Raw genomic sequence first — 20,478 nt, 5'->3', positions numbered from 1 at the left:
TGAATTTTCATTTTGTCTGAGCCTCTCTCCCTCTCTCTCACTCTGTCTTCCTCTCTCTCTCTCTCTCTCTCTCTTTTCTTCTCTCTTTTTCGCATTCATCAGCATTACCTTTGGGTAATCATCATTTTTCTCTCTCTTTTGTTGTGTCTCCTGGCTCTTGGGGGAATCTTTGTCTTTAGTTGGGGCTTCCCTTCTTTTTTTCCTTATTTTTTGTTGAGTGTTTTTTGCATTCCTTCTTCCCTTGCTGCCTTCCCTTCGTATTCTCTTTCTCTTAATCTTTTGGCAAATTTTAATTTGTTTCTTCAGGGGGTAGCGGATGGGCGGGTAGTAGGGGGAGGTGGGTGATGTTGACAGGATGTCCCCGAGAGGCGGTTTTCTCCATCAGCGAGTGAGTGCGGAACCTTTTCTTTTGTTGTCCTTTGTCTCTCTCTTTCTCGGTCGATTTTCTCACGGGAACAAACTTTTTCTTAGATTTTAAATTTTTACAAAGAAAGTTTTCCAAAAAGTTCTTTTTATGTAAAAGGTTTCTACTATCTCTTTCAGGGCTTCGCTCTCCTCTCCTTCATTTTTTTTTCTGTCTAAATTTCCCAAGAATTTCTTCCGTATACAATTCTTTGCATCTCTTTCTCTCACGTGTGCCCCTGATGTTCTCTGTTTGTGTCATCCTTTCGCTTAGGGGAAATTTGTATAGAAAGTAAATGTCAATCGCAACATTCGACGAATGTGTCTCCGGGGGAAAGGGCTAGGAACAGAGAATACATATGTCTCTGCCTATTAGTCTGATCCCCTTCCTCTTACCTCCTCTATCCTCTATTCTCTTCATACCAATCCCTAGTCCGATCTGATCTCTCTTTCTCTTCCCTGTCCATTTCTTATTCCTTCTAATCTATAAGGCTCTGTGGCCCCATCCTCTTCTCGATGTCAGCGGCTACTTCAGTAGCATCAGCCACTGGCCACGCCTGTCCCCTTCCCCCCTCTAGTAGTCCTCTTCTCATCTCCCCCACCCACCAATCTCTGGCGATTTATCTTAAGTGGCCTCTCAGTGAATTACAACAAATTTCTATAATAAAGCAGACAAAAATCTTCAAATGGCCCAAGGGGTTACAGAAGAGCGGGGGGAGTGGAGTGGGCAATGGGGAGTGGAGAAGAAACCGCTACTTAAAACGTTCCATCAAAGATAACAATGAGCGAAAGAGAGAGAGAGAGAGGGAGAGAGGTTAGGGAGACAGAAGCTATAGAGAGTGAGGAAGGAGTGTAACCGACGACCCAAGGAATCAATAAATTTTTGAGGTTCCACTGTTGTAGTTTTTTTTTTCTAGTTGATAAAGTCTCTGCTTGAGAGATAGAGCAGAGAATCGGGGAGGGAAGGGAAGAACGGCGGAAGAGGAGGGGAGAGTGTTGGGTACGAGAGAGTACCACCGCCTTATCAGTCACCTAAGCAATTTGCGTGCTGCCTGGTGCCTGGGTGCTGTAAACAAAAACAATCAATCGAAGAGCTCTCCACTGATAAGAGCCCGCAAAAACAGTCGACCTTTGGATGGCAGAAAGAGTACAGTACAGCACAACACAGCACTCCATTCCCCCCAGACCCCCACTGGCCAGAGAACAGACCAGACACAAGTGGCAGTGGCAGCAACGGCATGATGCCAATGCGTGCTGTTTTGTTGCTGGCGAACGCAGAGAGCGTATGGGGGGGCACAACAGCAATAAATGTATCGATTGCAGAGGCACCCCAGACCCCACATCGCAGAACCCCAGAGCCCCAGAGCCCCACCAGAGACCCAGACTGAGGCACGGCACCTGTTCACTTCGTGGTGCCGCCTCATCGCTGGACAGAAAATAAAACCAGGAAAGATATAAAAAAAAAGAAAGAAATAGTAGAAAAAATAGTAAAAACAAGAAATGAAAGGCGAGATTAGGGGAGAACCGAAGTCTTGGATGCCCTTAAGGAATTACTCTATCTAGAAGATGATAGATAGATAGATAGATGTAGATGGTATATATAGAGAGATATATGATATATTGGAGAAAAAGGGAAAAAATATGTAAGATGTGTGTAGAAACTACTGTTTTGGGGAGTTCTGATTGGGAATATCTTGGAAACTATAAGTTCTTCCCAAAAAAAAAACTACCTTCACGAACGATAATTTCTTCGATAAATAAATTTCGAATTTGATGGATGATTTTCTCAACAAAATCTTGTTTTTTTGTTGTGTACTTCCTATGGAAATTCTGTGATATATAGTGCACCAATCTTCGAGGTTTCCTTCACCAAATAGAAAGATCTTTCATCAAATTTCTATGGCTGTTGCACCTGAAAAAACCAAGTTAATATGATAATTAAAGGAAAATGTATCCTTTGGGATCGCAAGTACCTTCTTATCTCAAAATACCCCCAGAAAGAGTAAAAAATAGTAAAAAAAAGAGAAATATACGACAGTAAAAAAAAAGCATAGAACCGGCCGAACTTATCAGCATCTCTCTCTAGCTGTGGCTGTGGCTGTGGTAGTGGCTGTGGCTGTGGCCTGCCCCAATACAAAGTGAACGAGTGCCTCAATGGACTGGCACTGCCCCCCACCTCAGATGCCACCCCACAGACTGTGCCCCATGCCGTTGCTGCATCATTGCCTGGTAGCAACGATGTGTCGTTCACTTGCAAACGAGCATCCAGCAGCAGCAGCAGCAGCAGCTGAAGAAGGAGCAGAAGTGGCAGCCACCACCGCCCCACACACATCTGCTGCTAAACCACTCTACTGCCCCAGCACCACTGTTTGCCTCGTTGCCTCCTGCCCCATGCCGCATCATCTTTGGCCTCCGCCTCTTTGGTTTTTATGAACTCATTTCGATGGCAAAGCGGTCTCGGTCTCGGCTACGAAACCAGAGAGACAGTGGTTTGAAAATTAAGCAAAAGTCGACAAAAGCTTAGATATTTCAATGGGAAAAGTCTTCAATTTTCCTTCTATTCAGAACATTTAAAGATTGGTTGAAATTGGCAAGGCTTTTCATTGATCAAAAGAAAAGACAGAAATGGGCTTTTTCTTGCTTTGCTCCTTTGCCCCACTGTTTGTTCTATCAATGTTTTCAAGAGCTCGTGCGTGGCACAACCACCCTATGCCCCATGTCCACTCCTCTCCTGCTGTGGCAACCCCTGCCTTCGTTGTGGCAGGGGCCACGCTTGTTCATAATCAAAATTAATGATTGAAATTATCTGGCGAGCTAAAGTAGGCAGCAGCAGTTGTTGTTGCAAGTCGCCTGTTGCCTGGCTGCCTCGCTGCCATTCGGTAGTTGCAGTTGCAGTTGCACTAACAGTTGCACTTGCAGTGGCAACAACATCATCGACAGCAGCAGAAGCAGCACTGGCAGCAGCAGCAGAAGGAGAGGCGAACCTCCACTGATGGCAGCACTTAGACAAGGCTATCAGCACCCTGAAAGAAGCAAAATAGAGGAGTCTTCTGGTAGGTACGTAGTCGAGAGTCTAGAGTCGTTGGAGTCCAGAGTCTCAGGTCTAAAGGCGGCCCAAAGTTGGCCGACAATTTCATATTAAATTGCCAAGTATTAAATGGGGAAAAGAGCCGACTCGACTCGACTCCACTCGACTCCATGCCAGAGAGAGGAGTGTGTTTTACTTCCTTGTTCAACGTTCGGGCAAGGTGCGGATTAGCGGTCGCCTATCGAATGGACTCCTGCCTCCAAGGGCTAATTTGTAGAACGATCCGAAAGCACTCCACTTCGTTATATTTGCAATGAAAACTAATTACAGGGAAAGAGCCAGAGCCAGAGCCAGAGCCATGGCTGGAGCCTTGACCTGATAATCATCGGGCATCGAGGGATCACTGGACCCAGTAATGATAGCAATGTCCTGAAGAAAGGCCACATCTTCTGCCAGAAATAATGAATTATTTTAATTAGAAAACCCCTTCAGAGAACTTACAGCAAATATGTTTCCATATCTTTCCCTCATTTCTGTTTAATTTTTAATTAAGAAAAACAGGAAGTTCTCTGCAGATTTTCACACGATGTAGCAACAACAAAAAGTGTCAGGCTTAGGAATCCTCAATCGGATCAACAGATCAACAGAAACCCAATTCGCGTTTCCTGCCACTGCCACTGCCACAGCCAGTGCCACTTGCCACAAGAGTCGCCAGCAGCCACTAACCTGATCGCAGAGCCACGACAATTCCTTGGTAGAAAACCAAATTGACAGGCGATTTCCGTTCCAAAGAGAAAGAGTAGTCTACAGAGAAAGAGTAGAGTAGAGAGAGGAAGAGAGAGAGAGAGAGAAGGAGAAGGGGAGGAGTTCAGTATCTCCGTTAAGGCCAATACAAAATTGTCTGTCTACTTAGGAGATTGGCGCCGGGGTTTTTTGCAGCTTCAGCCTTCGTTCCTTTGCATTTTCCCGAGCGCCATGCCACGCCACGCCACGCGCCGCCGCCAGCTTTTCTGGGCGCCAAGGCGGCATTCAAATTTGAACGGCCTCCCCACTCATTCCTGCACAGCCTCCACACAGCCTCAACCCCAGCTCCAGTCTAGTTCTTCAGCCCACTCCACCCTAGTGGGGTCTCCACGCCTATAGCTTTAATGGGTGGACGACAGGATGCACTAGAAGAAAATAATTTTATAGAAAATGGAACCGTTTTAAATACAATCCTAAGCAACACTGACCAATCGACCCCTGGGCGATTCTAATTATTTAAGCTCCCATGCAATCATTCCTATATAAACCAACCGAAGGGAGCAGCCGCATGACGCGTATCTTAGAAGATCCAAAAGACGCCACTAGAAGTCTGTGTGTTTTCTGTTTTTTACAGTGTAGCCTTCTTTTCTGTTGGTTCTTTAGAGTTCAACACACGACAATGGCAGTTCATTATGGCAGGGCGCTGCATTGGCGATGCTGGTACAAAAAAAAAAAAAGCGCTACAGAAGATGCCGCAGGCTCAAGGACACGCCCCGTCTAATGATGAGAGCAGGTGAATGGTCCAGCTACCAGCTTGAGGTACAGCTCCAGCTCCCATTCCACGACCATGTCGTCGTCGTCGTCGTCGTCGCCAGGAAAATTACTGTTCTCTGGCTAATCACAGACACAGGCCGCCACCGCCTGTCGCCCTGCTTGGGGCTTGAGGGGAGGGAGGAGGGAGGATGGAGGATTGGGATTCTTCTTCGATTTAGAGGCCTCTGCAACTGCAACTCGCCTGCAATTGCTGGCCTAAGAGTCGCCTTTTATTATTTACTTTAATTAGCATTTCCGCATGGTCAAATGATTTACTGGGTGGACAGACTGCCTTCGGGGTGGGGCTTCAGCTGCAGGAGTGCAGAGTGCAGATATTCCGCATCGATAAATAACATTAATTAAGTTGTTCACTTGGGGGCTGCCACAGCCACTCCCAACTAGTACAACTCCCACGTTTATCAGCAAAGAAGGAGAGACAGAGAGCTGGTTGGCAATTTTAATTAGCCATTCATTCATGTTGGCTTCCAAGTTCTAAGCCCCACCACCGCCATTGTCCAATGACTAGCAGCCACACCGACCCCTTCGCTCGTAAGCCGCTTAAGAGTCTTTTGTGGAAGTGGAAGTCCAACAATCAAGTGCTGGACACTGGAAAGAACAATGCAATGTATCGACGATATCTCTAATCAATTGACAGAAATCTTAGAGTGAAATCTTTAAGGCGGTAGCAAAAGGAGAAATCACATAGACATTGAATAATAATTCTATGGCATATAATCTAATAACCTAAAGGCTTTTATGTCTTTGAATTGCAGATAAACATTCTGTAATGATGGAAAGTGCAAATGTTTGTGTATTCCATTTTTAGGTATTTTTCCAAGAATCGTACAAGCGAAGGCTCTAAGGGCGATGACAGGTGCCTTGTGGTTTGATGCTCCCTAAAATTGGGAACCCCAAAATCCCAAATTAACCATCATAGCAAGACAATGATAGGCTTTTCAATCATCCAATCGAAGCAGCTAGAGGATTACAGTACCCCCAGATCCCAAATAGACTCAAATAAACTCTTGAAATATGTAGTAAGCCATCTATAGATTAAGCAAAACTAATTTCTAATGGTACAAAAAAAACTTTATTTTCAATTCCTGGATATTTCAGTTCCATTCTGATAAATTTTCATTCAGTTATACGTTTCACGGGTCATGCAGCAGCGCTGATCGGTCGGCCTTTAACCTTATTTCAAAAAAAAAAACTTAAATACTTATGGAAAGTACTTTGTTGTATCTTTCTATATATATCTTTCGATCATGGTGTATCTTAAATGGTTATTTCCTTGAAGTTGAAATACCGTTTTAATTCAGTGGAAGATCACTTTTTAATCATTTGATATCTACCAAAGTTATGATTAACCTTTCTCCCCCAAAGAACCCTTTGCTTTATGCTCGACTTGAGTTCAATTTCCATATCTTTCTTTCATCTAAATAACCCTTTCTTTCTGCTAAAGCCCTTTCCTGTGTCTTTCTTATCGCTGAAATGCTAATTTTCTGTGATCATAAAGCAATTTCGCCCTCACGCACTTCACTTAACATTCCCTTCTAACTCTCCAGAGGAGGGGGTGCAGCAGCAGCAGGAGGAAGTGCATCATCCACAGACATTTTGACAGCAGTCGGGGCAAAGGGAAAGAGTGAAAACCCTGCATAAAGGGTCAAGCATGGCTTCACTGGCTCGACGATGAACAGAGCTTAAGCGGCGTCTTGCCTGAGCGCCTTTACCGCCTCTACCGCCTGGCATTAGAGATAGAGATACCAAGATACAAAGATATAAAGGAGAGACAGAAAGGGCAAGAGAAGGAGAGAGATCTTCAATCGATAAGTGAGTGAATGCGGGGGCGGTGTCTGTGTGGCGGAGGCGCGACGATCAGATCGTAAATAAGCGTTGAAAACTTTATAAATGCATTGTCGCATAAACTTGGCCACATCTTGGGGTCGCTCTGGGGTCTACTGGCCGGAGTTGGTGGAGGGGGGGCGGGGGCTCTCTCTCTTGGCGTGTTTACGAGGCGGCAACCACAATGGTGGTCACGATCAAAAGCGGTCAACGTGCAACGTGCAACGGCGACAGACTGCGGCAAAAGCTTATTGTACTCGAGTATCTTGGAGTCTCTTTCTCTCGTGGTCGTGTGACAATCGCCAGTGCCACTCTGCCACTGCCACTGCCTCAGAGTTGCAAACCCGCTGCGGGTTACACTCGTGGAAAATGTGGGTGGAAAAGTGATGGAAATTATTATTAACTTTGGAGGGGAACTATCAGAAAAGTTTGTGCTTTAAGAATCATTGAAGATTTACTTGATTTTATATTGATTGATCATACGATCCTCATCATCATCGTTGTGTTTTGTAGAAGATTTGATTCAATGAATCGAAGTATTATCTTCATTTATTTGTCTTCTACAATAATACTCTTTGTTCACCCATTTGCTCCATTACTCGATCCAGTATCATTTTTTGGGTATAGCCAACATTTGCTTTCTATATCTGATATCTCTGTATATCGTTCCATCATCTTAACCTTACAATTGGGTTTCTCTCAGTGTGGCAGGGGGGGCAGGTAGCAGGGCCAAAGTGATTTGATCATGGGCAGTCGTCGTCGCCATTGTGGCTGGTTGCTGCCGCTGTGGTTTGCTGCTGCTGTCGCTGTCGCTGTTGCAGTGACATTCCTGAGAATAGCATGCTCTCGAAGGCATTGTCATAATTATTAATAAGCCAGCAGTTCGATTTGAATGTGGTCAAGTGTGTGGTACGGTACCTCCGTGCCTTGTCGGTTGTGGTTCGGTTCGATGATTGAGATTGCGGCTTGGGGGATTGGCGTGTTGGACAAGTGTCGGGCTCTCGCGACTCTTGGGGCTCTCGGCTCTGATGGCGGCAACATTTGTTTTGATGTTTTTTGCGCGCAAAACTGTGAGATTTGTCATTTTCTTGTTGTTGCGGCTGCCAAGGTTATGTGGCAGGTTGGGGGCGTGGCTGCCCCTAATGACGCTCTGACGCTGTCCAATTGAAATGAACGTCACGTCACGCACCTGAACAGAAACACACAGAGAAAATAAAAGCGGTAAAGCTGGAAAACGTCTGCCATCAGCTTTAATGGAGATGTAGGAGCCGAAAGAAAGACAGCAAGAAAGAAAGAAAAACTCTTTTTGTGTGTGCGCCTGAGGAAGGCTTCTTCTCTGAAGCAAAACTGATTGCAGTTTGCAGCTAATTGCAACACTCGGAGGCATGCTACTGACTTGATTTCTCTGCAAAGTCTCCGCAACTCTGCAACTCTACAACTCTCTTTTTCTTTCATTCTCTATGACACATGGCAGCTCTAGGCTCCGTTTGGGGCAAGACTCCTTCCTGTTTCTGCTCCTGCTGCTGCTCCTGTTCCTCATTTAAATCGCACATTTGTACGCGTCATCTTCCATCGTCTCCATCGTGTGCCTGTCGCTGTCTCTAGACCCCACCCATAACTCCACCCCCTACCCCTTCTGCTTTCATGGCTGCCAGCTTATTTTCCTAGCGGAAAATGAAAAGAAAAATCTGAAAGGTGTAATGTCTTGTCAGTCGAAACAATAAGCACCCTTCAAAAGTAATAATATCTTACGATTTTATGGAAATTATGGTTTCATAATATTTACATTAGGAACATTTAATACATTTAATATTCTTGGATTAAAACCAATTTGAACTATGAAATATAAAATATAATTTCCGATAAAAGATAAAGAAGGTCTTAAGCTAAATTTAAGGTAAAATTCTTGAAAGTTCAGGACTTTTTTTTCCATAGAAATAGACTCTAGACTCGATTACAAATTCTGTTAACGAATACCTTTTAGGATCGATAGAGCTACAAACATGTCTTCCAAATAATAATACCCTTTCAAAAAGTGTGTCCAAAAGAAAACAACATTAAAAAACCAGAGCAAAAATTAACTCTTTGGTATAATTTTTCATTTCTTGGAATGAGTTTTGGAGTAGCCGCCAGTAACACGACTTGTGTCTCACCCATGTCCCCCTTTAGCCCCCTTTTGCCCTCTCTCTTGTTCTTTTGGCGGATGGGAAAGGAGGGAATCGTAGCGCAAATATAAGACAATTTTCTGCCGTTGTTTCCATAAGATCTATCTCTCTTTCTCGGTTCTTTAGCCCCATCTCCCAGTTCTGTCGTTCGCTCATTCGTTCTGTGTGTCTCCGCTGTGTGCGAGTATATGTAAATATTGGCTCAAGTTCTATCATTTGCAACGAATCTGTGGCAAGCAGAGCAAACATACATACATATGTATGTCGAAGGGGGCAGCAAGGGGACGCTGACGATGGACTTCTTGAATGAGCGCGCCCCCAAAATGCGGAAGTTTATACAAAAACCCAGAACAAAATACAATTTCTATATGCAACACGGGGCGGATGGAGGATGGAGGATGGAGACACATGCAACATTTGCAACTGTCAACGGGGAGTTTATTACCGGGTTGGACATAGGCCAATAATAATGATGCCTCCTCCTTCTACTCCTGCGAATGAGCAGCGAACTGAAAGATACAAAATGTATAATTACCAAAAGAGTTTTTTGGCAGAGAATATGGGTTTGAGAGGTGGCGACTAATGCCAGAGGTTTAGAAGGGATCTTTATGGAATACTTATGGTTTGTAAAGTAAAAGGAACTATCAAGTGTTGCGCGTCATGCAGCAGGGCCACTCGGTCGCAGTTGGGTACAACTTTTGTTTACAGTTTCTTGATTCGAATGAAACTCCAAAGAAGTAAGCTCTTTCTAGGAAATATTATTGCTCTTTAGGACTTCAGTTTTCTAATTCTAGCAGATATAGATACAAGTTATATTCATGGAATATCTTTCATTAAATAATCTCTTGGGAGATACTTATTTCAACTTTGCAGGACAACTTTTCAAGATCATTCCCATTATTTAACCGTTTTCCCCCCACTCTTTCTGTATAATTTATATCTCGGGAATTTCATTACTTCATCTCTCAAATATGTGGCACCCACAACAACAAAACCAACGACTGACTGCTGCCTGCCTGCTGTGTGTGTCTGCCACTAAGTAGAACCTTGAAACATAATTCCTTTTTCTGCTCCGTGTGTGAGTGTCTGTTTCTGTGTCCAAGTTGCACGAAAACAAACAAATAGTTAAACACTCAGAGATATTCGGAGCTGTCAATGACATGGATATGCAACCGCCGACGAGAAACAGCGGCCACAAAAACAATCGAACGGGCCAGAAACCAAAGCCAAAACCAAAGCTAAAATAAAGTCAAAGCCCGAAACCCCTTTCCCCGCCCCCCGCCTGGTACCACATGTATGTGCCAGTACCAGTGCCAGTGCCAAATCAAAACGTCAAATTATAATTGTCTACGAGTTCTCGTTTTTCTCGTTGATACCGTGTACTTTGGAGAACAGAAGGTAGATTTCATTCGTGACAGTCGGAGCTTATAAATTATTTATTGCTTGTATCTATATCTGTAATGGAGATCGATATAAAACTTATATTTGATGGAAATTATATAAATTGGATGACTATAACAGATGGAAATCCAGCCATGGAGCAGATGTGACATCCATAGTCTTAAAGATATGAAGTTCATATTTGGTGGAGCGATATTTTTCGATATATTTTAATGGCTTCCAAAAGAGATCCTTCTGCCACTTTAAATGGACTAAAAAGTCCATATATTCTTCTACTAATCTTTTCTACAAATTATACATCTAATTACCGAGGGTATTCCTCAGTCGAATACCCATTTGTACTTATATTTTTGTGGCATTTTTTGCGGCTAGCATTGTTGGCACGAGCAGCGCAAAAACAGTTAGAGAGCACGAAGACCAAACCCAACAAACGACACCCACGCCTCAAAGCTTAAAGGCACAGACAGAGCCAGAGCTCATGTGGCAGCCCCAGCAGGAAACCCAAAGAAAAAACCGAAAGCCAAGAAAAGCGCTCAAGCGCAACGAGGGGCAGATCCCCCAGTCCCCATCCCCCCAATCCCCCGCGTGTGGCATTGACTGCAGTCCACCACCGCGAAGTCGCAGTGGAAGTCGAAGTGGCAGGCGGAATCGGAGTCCGAGTCCGAGTCCGAGTCGAAGTCGAAGTTGCACTCTAAGTGGGCAATGCGACGAGGTCAGGCCTGCCACAAGCCGCTGCCCAAGACTCCAATCCGCACATAAATTAGTCAGAGTTGCATGCAAAATGAGCCACTGCCCCATGCCGCATGCTGTGTGTGGCTGCGACTGCGACTGCGACTCTGGCTGTGGCTGTGGCTGCCTCGTCGTCAAACTGTCTGGGTTAACATTCTGTCGATTGGCAATTAGCTTCGATCTCCTCCAATTCGCCCCTTTGCTTCGAGCTCCCAAAACCATTGCCCCTAGAGTCCCGTGCCCCATGCCTCATGCCCCATTGCTCATTGCTCGATTGTTCAATTTTCGGTTAATTGGTTCTGATTGTTTTTGGGGCGTGTAGTTGATTTTTTACCGATTTTTTCTGTGTGTTGTGCGGCATGAGGGGAGGTCCAATTTTGACTCAATGTTGAATTATTTTTCAAACAAAATTATGTACTTTAACTTTTAAGAGGGTGCTATAATAATGTTCAAGTGTTTCGTTAAGGAATACGATAGAGTGGAGAGTTTAAAAGGGGAGAGATCTCGAGTGGGAAATGAAGATCTCACATATGCCACTTGAAAATTGCTATGATTTAATGCTGATACCATACATATCTGATATTCTACTATATATAAGAATAATAATTGCTTCCAATCGGAGATCTGAAGTCCCATCTGTATTCTGATCTCATTATTCCTATCTAAAAGAATTACTTATTCCCTTACTTCTTCATATTTCTAATACATTCTCAATCTCTAGAATTATTCAAATTCTATTCAGATTTTCTTGAAGAACTTCTTGTATATATCTCTCATATTTATATATCTGTGGTACATATCACTATACAGATTTCTAGTACCATCAAATAAATAATCCGATACTCAAATCTCTTCTCAACTTTAGTCCGATTTCTTATCAAATTTTCAGAACCATTTTGTTCTACATCCAATCCGATCATCTGTATTCTATACGCAGTCAAGCATCACATAACCAATTATTTATAAGACCCTTTAGCCCCTAATCCCTAATCCCTATCTAGCATTCAAAGAGTACTCCCTATTTCGCGTTACCCCACAGAAAAGCCACAAAATCGTTTTGCCCAGACCCAAACGAATGCCAATTACGAATGATTGGCAAGTCGCAAATGATGGCTTGATAAGTAGTTTCCAGATCTCCATAGTACTAAGTATTCGAAATGCCAATGCCAATTCTTGTGACTAATGTGCAAACCATATCTCCATCTTTGTGTTTTTCATTGCAGGTATGCAAAATCTGTCTATGTCTCTGCGGCGGCAGCAGCACTCGCATTGAAGGTCACTGCAAATGGGCATCACCTGTAGTAAGTTGCATGTAAAAACGTTGTCTAATTATCACCAAAGACGGAACGGGACGGGGTTCGGTCTCGGCTCCGTGGTTACTGGTGGGTGTGGGTGGGGGTGGGGGTGTGACCCACGCGTCATCTCCGAGTCACTGTCGCTGTCATAACGAGGCTCCCGCCATCTTCGAGTCTGCGGGCCGTCCGTTTGTTGTCTCCGACTGACGACTGGCTGCCGTCTGTTACTGAAACTGGAACTGCAGCTGAAACTGAAATTGAAATGGAAACTGAAATTGAAACTGATGCCAAGACGAGCCAAGACGAGACGAGAGTCTCCCGTATCCGTCTCGCGTCTCCGCTAACGACTTGAGGCATTTACATCAAAATGCGGCATCGTGCCTCAAGCAATTATATTTTCATGTGGTTCATGTTGGATGGATGGATGGATGGATGATGATGTTGTTGCTTTTGTTCTGGCAAAAGTTTTGCTATAAATTAATTAAATGGAAAATAATCGTGTGCAGTCGCAGTCGCAGCAGCAGCAGCAGCAGCAGAGGAGAGCAGAGCCCAACGTGTTCTGTTCTTCAGAGAGACACCGACACCGACAGACCAGACAACAAACGAAGCCGAGTCTTAAATGCTTTTTGTAATTTTAATTGCTCCGCGCCAAATACTCTGTGTGTGTTGCCAAATATGGAAGCTTCAACTTGCAACTTGCAATTGCGACACGGAGGGAGGTGGCTCCTCAGACACTGCGAAAAAAAGGAAGTTGGGGAATGGTTTTCTTTCATATAGTAAAACCCAATGAAGACTTTCAAAAGTAATTTGGAAATATCTGATGATCCTTGGTATACATTTATGATGAAAGAAAATTCAGGGAAAATTCTTCCTCTGTCGCAAGCTGATTGTTTTCTCTCAGTGTAGTGTCTTCCCAGCAAGTGGTGCCACTAACTTACGACAGCCACTGTGTTGCCTCGTTCTTCTGCAGCAGCTGCTGCTGCCACGATAATGTCTCTGTTTGCTTACCGCAGTGGCAACACAGCACACAACTTCCTCTCCTTTCCGCCTCGATTTCTGTCAAATTAAATGCTGCCAAAAGCGAGTGCATCACGAAAGGTTTTTCCCTTCAACGAAATCCATTGCCACCCGCAATCGTTGTTGTTGTTGTGCCCCTGCCTGTGCCTTGCCCCTGTGTTTACCTCTGCTGTCATATACATATCTCGAACTCGTACTCGAAGTCGTACTCGTATCTGTATCTGGTTATCCGTCAACTTTGTTGCAGAGATTGGGGAATAACTTTTCATCTCTGGCGTTGAATAATGTATGTGGATGTGGATGGTTGCTGGTGCTGGTGCTGGCTTGAGGTGCGAGAGGGGGAGGGAGGTGATGGTTGGATGAACTTGGAGCTGAATGTCAATCGAATCGGTAATGTCCTTGATTGACAAGTCATGAAATAAGCAAAAGTCGAGATGAAATCGAATATTTTTAGAATTGAAAAACCGATTTTTGCACACAGCCAGGTTTTTTAATGGAATGCTAGATATATAGATTGTCATATTTATGAACATATTGATCAAGATAGTTTAACCTGTTTTCGATTAGTATTCTAATGATTAGTTTGTCAAGATATCGATTTGGTAATCGATCTCAACTTTTCATTGAAATTCGAATTGCATTTTATGATTTTACTTACGATATGAACTTTAAATTAATTTACACGTACGAGTACTTTTACAAATATTCCTCTATTTATCGATAATTAATCATTGTCGATTATTTAACAGCAAAATCAAACTACAAATCCATGAATATCACAGAACACATACCACATTGACAGAACTGCCTACCAATAAATCGATGTTTCTTATCAATAGCTTTTGTTCTATTATCTTTTATCGATAGTTTGCTTTCACCACCTAAAAGTCATTGAACTCCACGACTTTTTATTCAATTTAAATTAATCATTAAATTGGTTATTCCACTCCACAGTCAGTCACTCGCAGTACCTCAGAGTCCTTTGAACACAAAACAGATTTTTAAATGCATTCATTAACCCCCCTCCCTCCCCTACTGCTGCCTGCTGAGGAGAGGCGATGCTCAAAAAGGGCTCAAAGTGAAGTTCGACCCCTGGGCCGTTGGTCTTTTGTTTTGGCCACAGCGTGCGCGGTTGGTGGGGATTGGGGGCCATCTCATATTGAATTACCAAAGTACAGTGAGCACTCCTCAAACACACACACACACACAGACATACACACATACACAGTGAAAAGCTCAAAGCTCTTTTGTTTGCCTTTTTGCGCTTTGTGCATGCCAAAATAAAAGGTAAAGAGAAGGAGTGGGGGGAGTGTTTGGGTGGGGGGTTGCCTGGGCGTTGACGGAGTTGTAGGCGTGGGGAAGGAGGCATGGTCCCTGGGCAGTGTCCGCTCCACAACCCAACCAAACGAACGTTGAGTGACGGACAAACAGACGGACGGGATTGGGTCTGGCGCGGGGTCTCTGAGTGACTGACAGACGAACGGACTGACGGACTGCCGGACTTCATGACTGACGTACTTCATGACTGACATGCCCATTTCGCATGCCTTTGTGTTTTTTCTTTTTTTTTTTGGCCTGCTTACCACCGCCCCCACATGCTCCTTACCAGCCCCCCTCCACTCCTACTCGATAGGCCTTTTCGTATTCCTTTCTTTTTGGCGCAAAAGTTTTTTTTGTATTTTGTTTATATTACGTGTCGCTCGCGCTTCAAGGCGGCGCGGCACTGCCACAGTGCCTCACGGACTGACAACTTCAATCAGCATCAAAGACATGGAGCCGACTCTGGACAATGCCACGCCCTACCCTGGTCTGGTCTGGTCTGGTCATGTCGCGCGGGCTTCGCTTGAAGTTCGGCTGTGTAATTGGAGCGAAGTTGGGGGTTTTATTCCGTTTTTGTTTTCATTGTGGGTGTTGGCACTCTCCCCCTCCCACTCTACCAGACATATCCACATACATATGTGGGGGGTTAATTGTGGAGAAGGCGACTAGGGGGTTAAGTGTGTGAGATAGGGTTAGATAGACCTAAATTCAACGATCTTTCAGTTGAGGTTTTACTGTACAACCCCTGCTCTGGCATGCATGGGCATGCCTCAAGCGTGACTTTATATTGACCTCGCGCATACCCCGCATACATACGCAGCATATTCAGCCGACCATCCATCCCCCTTCCCCATTCCCATGCGCATTTCCCATTCCAATCCATTTCCAGCCCACACAAATATGCCGCCAGCTTCCATACGAGACAGTTTGTCTGCCTCGCTCGCTCGCTACGCTCTCTTCTCTTTTGATCCCCTCCAGCACACTGTCTCTGCACTGCTTCCTCTTTGCTTCGATCCACTCTCCTCTGATCCACTCTCCTCCTCTACTCGTCTGCTCTCTGCCTGCGCAGCGCTGTCGCTTTCAAAGTTATTTTTATTGATGAAGCGTACAAATTGAGAAAGAGAGAGAGAGTGCAAACGAGCGAAAGACTGCACACTGTACACGAAAGAGCGAGAGAGTGAGCATACAAATGCAGCAACAATGTTGGCCCGTGGCCCCCCATGGGCGAATTGATATTGAATTTATGTTGCGGCAACAATGTTGCTGTTGATTCAGCTGCTGCAGCTTTTGCTTCCTCTACCACTTCTTCCTCTCCGTCTCGTGCCCCCGACCAACCATCCATCCCCATGACAGTGACAAACGGTCCCAAGATTGATTCGTCGTCGCCGCCCAGACATTATTGCAACTTGTGTGGTCCGGAATCTGCCGGACTTCCCTCTCTTCTCTAGTCTTTTTTTGTCGTTATCAGCAGCGGTCCATTTAAGCATTGAGAGTGCATTTTCTAATTCACACTTTTTTCCCACTGCTGATGCTGACTCTTCCCTCTGTCTGCTCCTCTGCCGATTCCTCTGCTCTTCCCTCTGCCTGCTCCTCTGCCGGTGCCTCTGCTGCTCCTCTGTTCCCAGCATGTGACGACGTTGGCGTTTTTACGCGCCGTGTCTGTCTGCCGTTTGGCAAGCGACAAAGACGAGAGAAAAGCTAACCTCGGGATAGACGAAGCTTACAATACCCTACAGAGCATGCAATACTGCTACTTCCTTTGTTCCATCGCACCCCACTGCTCAAAGTCAAGGTACTTCCTCGCCAAAAAGGGTATCTAAAGGCAGCGTCAGAGAGCAGTGACAGAAATACTGAAGTGAGAACGTATCGAAGACCACACACAGCGTACAGTGCAACGAGAGAGAGGGGCGGCATGGCATTCGTCTAGGTCTAAGCCTCAGTTTTGCGACGTGATTAATGAGCAGCGACAACATCAGAGACGACGACGCACATGCAACAGGCATCAGCAGCAGCGAGGAGGGGCTTGGGGATTGGGTATATGGTCAATCTGCCCCGCTGTCAGCTTTGTGTGACTCTCTGTCAACGTCGACGCTTTTAGCCAGTGCCTCGCCTCGCCTTACCCCCACCTCCTCCCCCTCAGACGGCGGCGCTTTTAATTTGCAAATGAGCAAAGTCTGGAGATCCGATACGATTCCACCTTTCCCCCTCTCTCTCTCTGACAGACGACCCCTGGAATGCCACGTGATATGAAACGGAATCCTATCCTTAGTTTGTTCATAGTTTTTGGGCACACGTGCGTTCCGGGAAACGCACACAATCCGAAAATATGATAACTTTTTCCCAACATTGTATGAGGGGATAATTCTCAACGTTGTACACATGTGGGAATTACTTGTGGAATTAGAACTGAACTGAAGGAAATAATACAATGTTTGTGGTTGTTGAGGGGGGATGGATGGACGGATGCTACAATGTTGAGTGTTATACGAGCATAACTTTTTGTTAGAGAAACTCTTGGCGCCAAGATTCATAATTAGAGAATTGGTTTCCCAAACTTTTATTTCAATTTGGGAGCATTGGTATGGTATTTGGGATCTCATAGTACACACACATACATACATATACATACATATAACCATCAATATGTACATATGTACATATAATCATTTATCGTATGAATCATATGAGAAATATATATGGCTTATAGAAATTGTAACTAAGATTTAATATGAAATTGTATCTGGGATGAGATTTAGATTCAGATAGAGTTTTTCTTATAAGGTTGCATACAAATATGTACATTTCATCAACATCCCATATTAGTTTGAATACAGTTTCAAGTTACAAATATTTCCAATAGTAGGTACATACACATACCTCAAAGAAATCTATTTCTACTAGAAAATTCACATTTTTCGGATTAAAACCTTTTAAACTCTTCATATACCTTCCCCCGCTCCATCTAGGGTTCGGAACTCCTCCACAAACCAATTATTTCCGAACCTATCGAAGCAGCGTCAACAAAAGAAGTGGAAATAAAACCATTTGGATGTCTTTTGCCTAGGAATTTGTTGTTTTCGCTGGCTCAGCATTCGGCATTCCGCCATCCGCCGACAGACAGGAAGACAGACAGACAGATACAAGAAAACATGGCAAAAGGGTTGCAGAATGAGAGGCGGATTGGGGGAGGGGGACGGCTTTGTAGTAGAAGTCTATGTCTGGCTTTAGTTTTTTGGGATTTGGCTCAATGCCATTCCCGGAATTGTTTGTCTTTTGTTTTTCACAATCCCCGTCTGCGGATGGATGGTCGCGGCTTCGGGAATCGAGTTTGGTTCAGTTTTTTCTTTTTTTTTTTTTTTTGGGTCTGTTTAGATGTTTGTGCTTTGATGATGATGATGATGCTGGCACAGCATATAACGACGACAACAACAGGCCGCCACGCACCGTTGTCCAGCTTCCAGGAACAGAAAAAACGGAGAGTGGAGTCTGGAGTCTGTGGTCCCCATTCATAGGCCATTTGCTGGATTGTCGATTGAATTACAGCCAAGGCAACGACGAATACCGCTCCATTCCTTGTTGAACTTGTTTTGAATGCTATTTGATTTCGTTGGTTTCGCTGGAACCCCAAGGATCGTTAGGCAATCATCATCATCGTGAACTATCCCCCATTCACTGGAAGTAGGGCAGACTTCATTTGTTGATGGGTTCGCAAAGGCGAATGAGTGACCCATTTCGGGGGAAGCCGCATGAGGGCACCTCTCACTATCCACTTCACTCCCAGAGTCCACTCCACATCCACCACCGCCTACCCGAAACGAGAAAAATCCCATAAATTATAAACAGAAGAAATATTCGAAAGAAACAAATGTCAACTCCACATCGTGTGGGTCAGAGGCCTATTACAAATATAGAAAATTTGTAAAAATGTAGGCTTTGTTGCACCGAAGTTTCGGATACTCTTGGATTTTAGAGACTACTAAAAGTTTTCCTACCGCTTTCATCTTCATTGGAAAGCGGCAATACCCTCATTCAAAGGTATTCAAATAATAGAAATCAAAAACGAAAATCCAAAAACACTCCGTGGCCGTTTTAAAATATACATATGTCTGGCAGATAAAATCTATCTTTTGGATATCGTAAAAATCAAAATTGTGTCAGAAATGCAACCCACCAACCGCCTCCCACATTTCTGTGATTTGTGTATCTCTTGCCTTCGTTTCCAATATATGTAGAAAAAAAACAGCATCGACCTGGCAATCTATGCTAATCAGTCTCCCACATGGCTGATGATGGCCCCAGACCTCCGTCTGGCATAAAAAACTTGTCTAGCCAAAAATACATTGGTTCGGTTTCGTTTTGGTGTTTCTGGTTCCCTGTATTTGGAGGTGTCTTCATTTGCAGCAAATGAATTTATTATTTATTAATAGACACGCGTAATTTAATGTGACACTTAGGCATCTCATTAAAAGCGTATTAGCCATGGTTCTCTGTCTGCTGTCCGCCTGCGGGAGAGTGGACATACTCGTAAAGGGTTAACGCCAGCCACAAATCTGAAATTCGTTGAGCCATAAAACTATTTACGGTACGATTTGGTATTAGAGTGGGATTAATGTGAGAATGTTGACGAGTGATAAGTGCGCGGCGAGAGATTTATTTAATCATTTATATGGCATAGCTAGATCAGGGAAGAACAGTTAATTATTAGAAGCAAAAACTATGGGTTTTGGGAAGTACATTTCCAGTGGTATTACACTCTCTTAAGGCTCTTCCATCCGAGGATAAATTTATACTTGTTTGAGGAAAGTCATTTCTTATATGGAAAGATTCACTTAAAGCTGTATGTATTTTCTCTCAAGTACAAAATTGCGCTTCCCTAATTACTATCCTCAAAATCTAGAAAAACCTTTCACCCATTCAAACGTATCTGTAATCTTCAAAAGCAACTCTCTGAAAAGAACCCCCTACCCTCTCCCCGCTATAGAAAACTTTCTTTAAACTGCAAACTATCCTTAATTAACGCCTACAAAACTGTGGACGGGTCTGTTGGGCTCCGTTCCGCCCACTTGATGACAGTTAACCACACTTTTGGCCATAATCGTAATCGGGTCCGTCTGCCTCCCCCTCGCAGCTGCTGTTAGTGCTGTTGGTGCTGCTCCCTAGAACAGAGATCAGGTGCTAGATGCCCGATTAACCGTAAAACGGATGGTGGATAACGGGAAACGTGAAACATTAACAGTAGGCGACGGCGACGGCAGCGGGGCCAGCGTCAAAGCTAAAGGGCAGCGACGAGACGCCAACGCAGACAGCGACGCAGACAGAGCAGGAGAGATAGAGAGGGAGAGAGCAGCTGTGCTTAGAGCAAGGTATATTGCATTTAACGGTACGGTGGGTGACCTATCTGCTTCTTACTCAGTCTCCCATCTGGCACTCTTTATGTAATAGGTGCAACTGACATGAGAACACTCTCTGGTAGCGCCTTACCTTGTCTGCATAAATACATATACACTGTGTTGGAGTATTGCAATCAGCAGAGGAAAAGAGGATGAGAGACGCAGGATGGATAGACCAAATGCAAGGCAACATAAATAAGCAGAGAGGCAAAAATTGTCTTTTATGATAGCTGTTAGAAAGGGAAAGATGTAGCTAGAAAGAGAGCAGTAGAGTGGGATAGCCAGCAGGAAGACTGCAAAAGAGACTGGAGGACGGGGGAGCGTAAAGAGGC

General features: G+C 44.3%; 1 protein-coding gene across 2 annotated transcripts in view; it reads left to right on the top strand.

Moving 5' to 3' along the window:
* LOC6589429 (putative mediator of RNA polymerase II transcription subunit 12) overlaps positions 1 to 20,478 on the top strand; it is a 111,196-nt gene that overhangs the window by 69,320 nt on the left and 21,398 nt on the right. Inside the window, exon 1 of one of the 2 annotated variants that reach the window (XM_002014970.2) lies at positions 12,403 to 12,425. The exons of the other annotated variant lie outside the window; for it this stretch is intronic. The gene's annotated coding sequence lies outside the window, so the exon portion shown is untranslated. Of the gene's footprint in view, positions 1 to 12,402; positions 12,426 to 20,478 lie in introns of those variants that run through there. 2 annotated transcript variants of the gene reach the window in all.

The sequence above is a fragment of the Drosophila persimilis genome, unplaced genomic scaffold (assembly GCF_003286085.1).
Source record: "Drosophila persimilis strain 14011-0111.01,24,50 unplaced genomic scaffold, DperRS2 tig00000191-arrow-pilon, whole genome shotgun sequence".
In the NCBI taxonomy this organism is placed as follows: domain Eukaryota; kingdom Metazoa; phylum Arthropoda; class Insecta; order Diptera; family Drosophilidae; genus Drosophila; species Drosophila persimilis.
The sequence above is the reverse complement of the archived record's forward strand: the minus strand, read 5'-3'. Positions and strand labels throughout refer to the sequence as shown.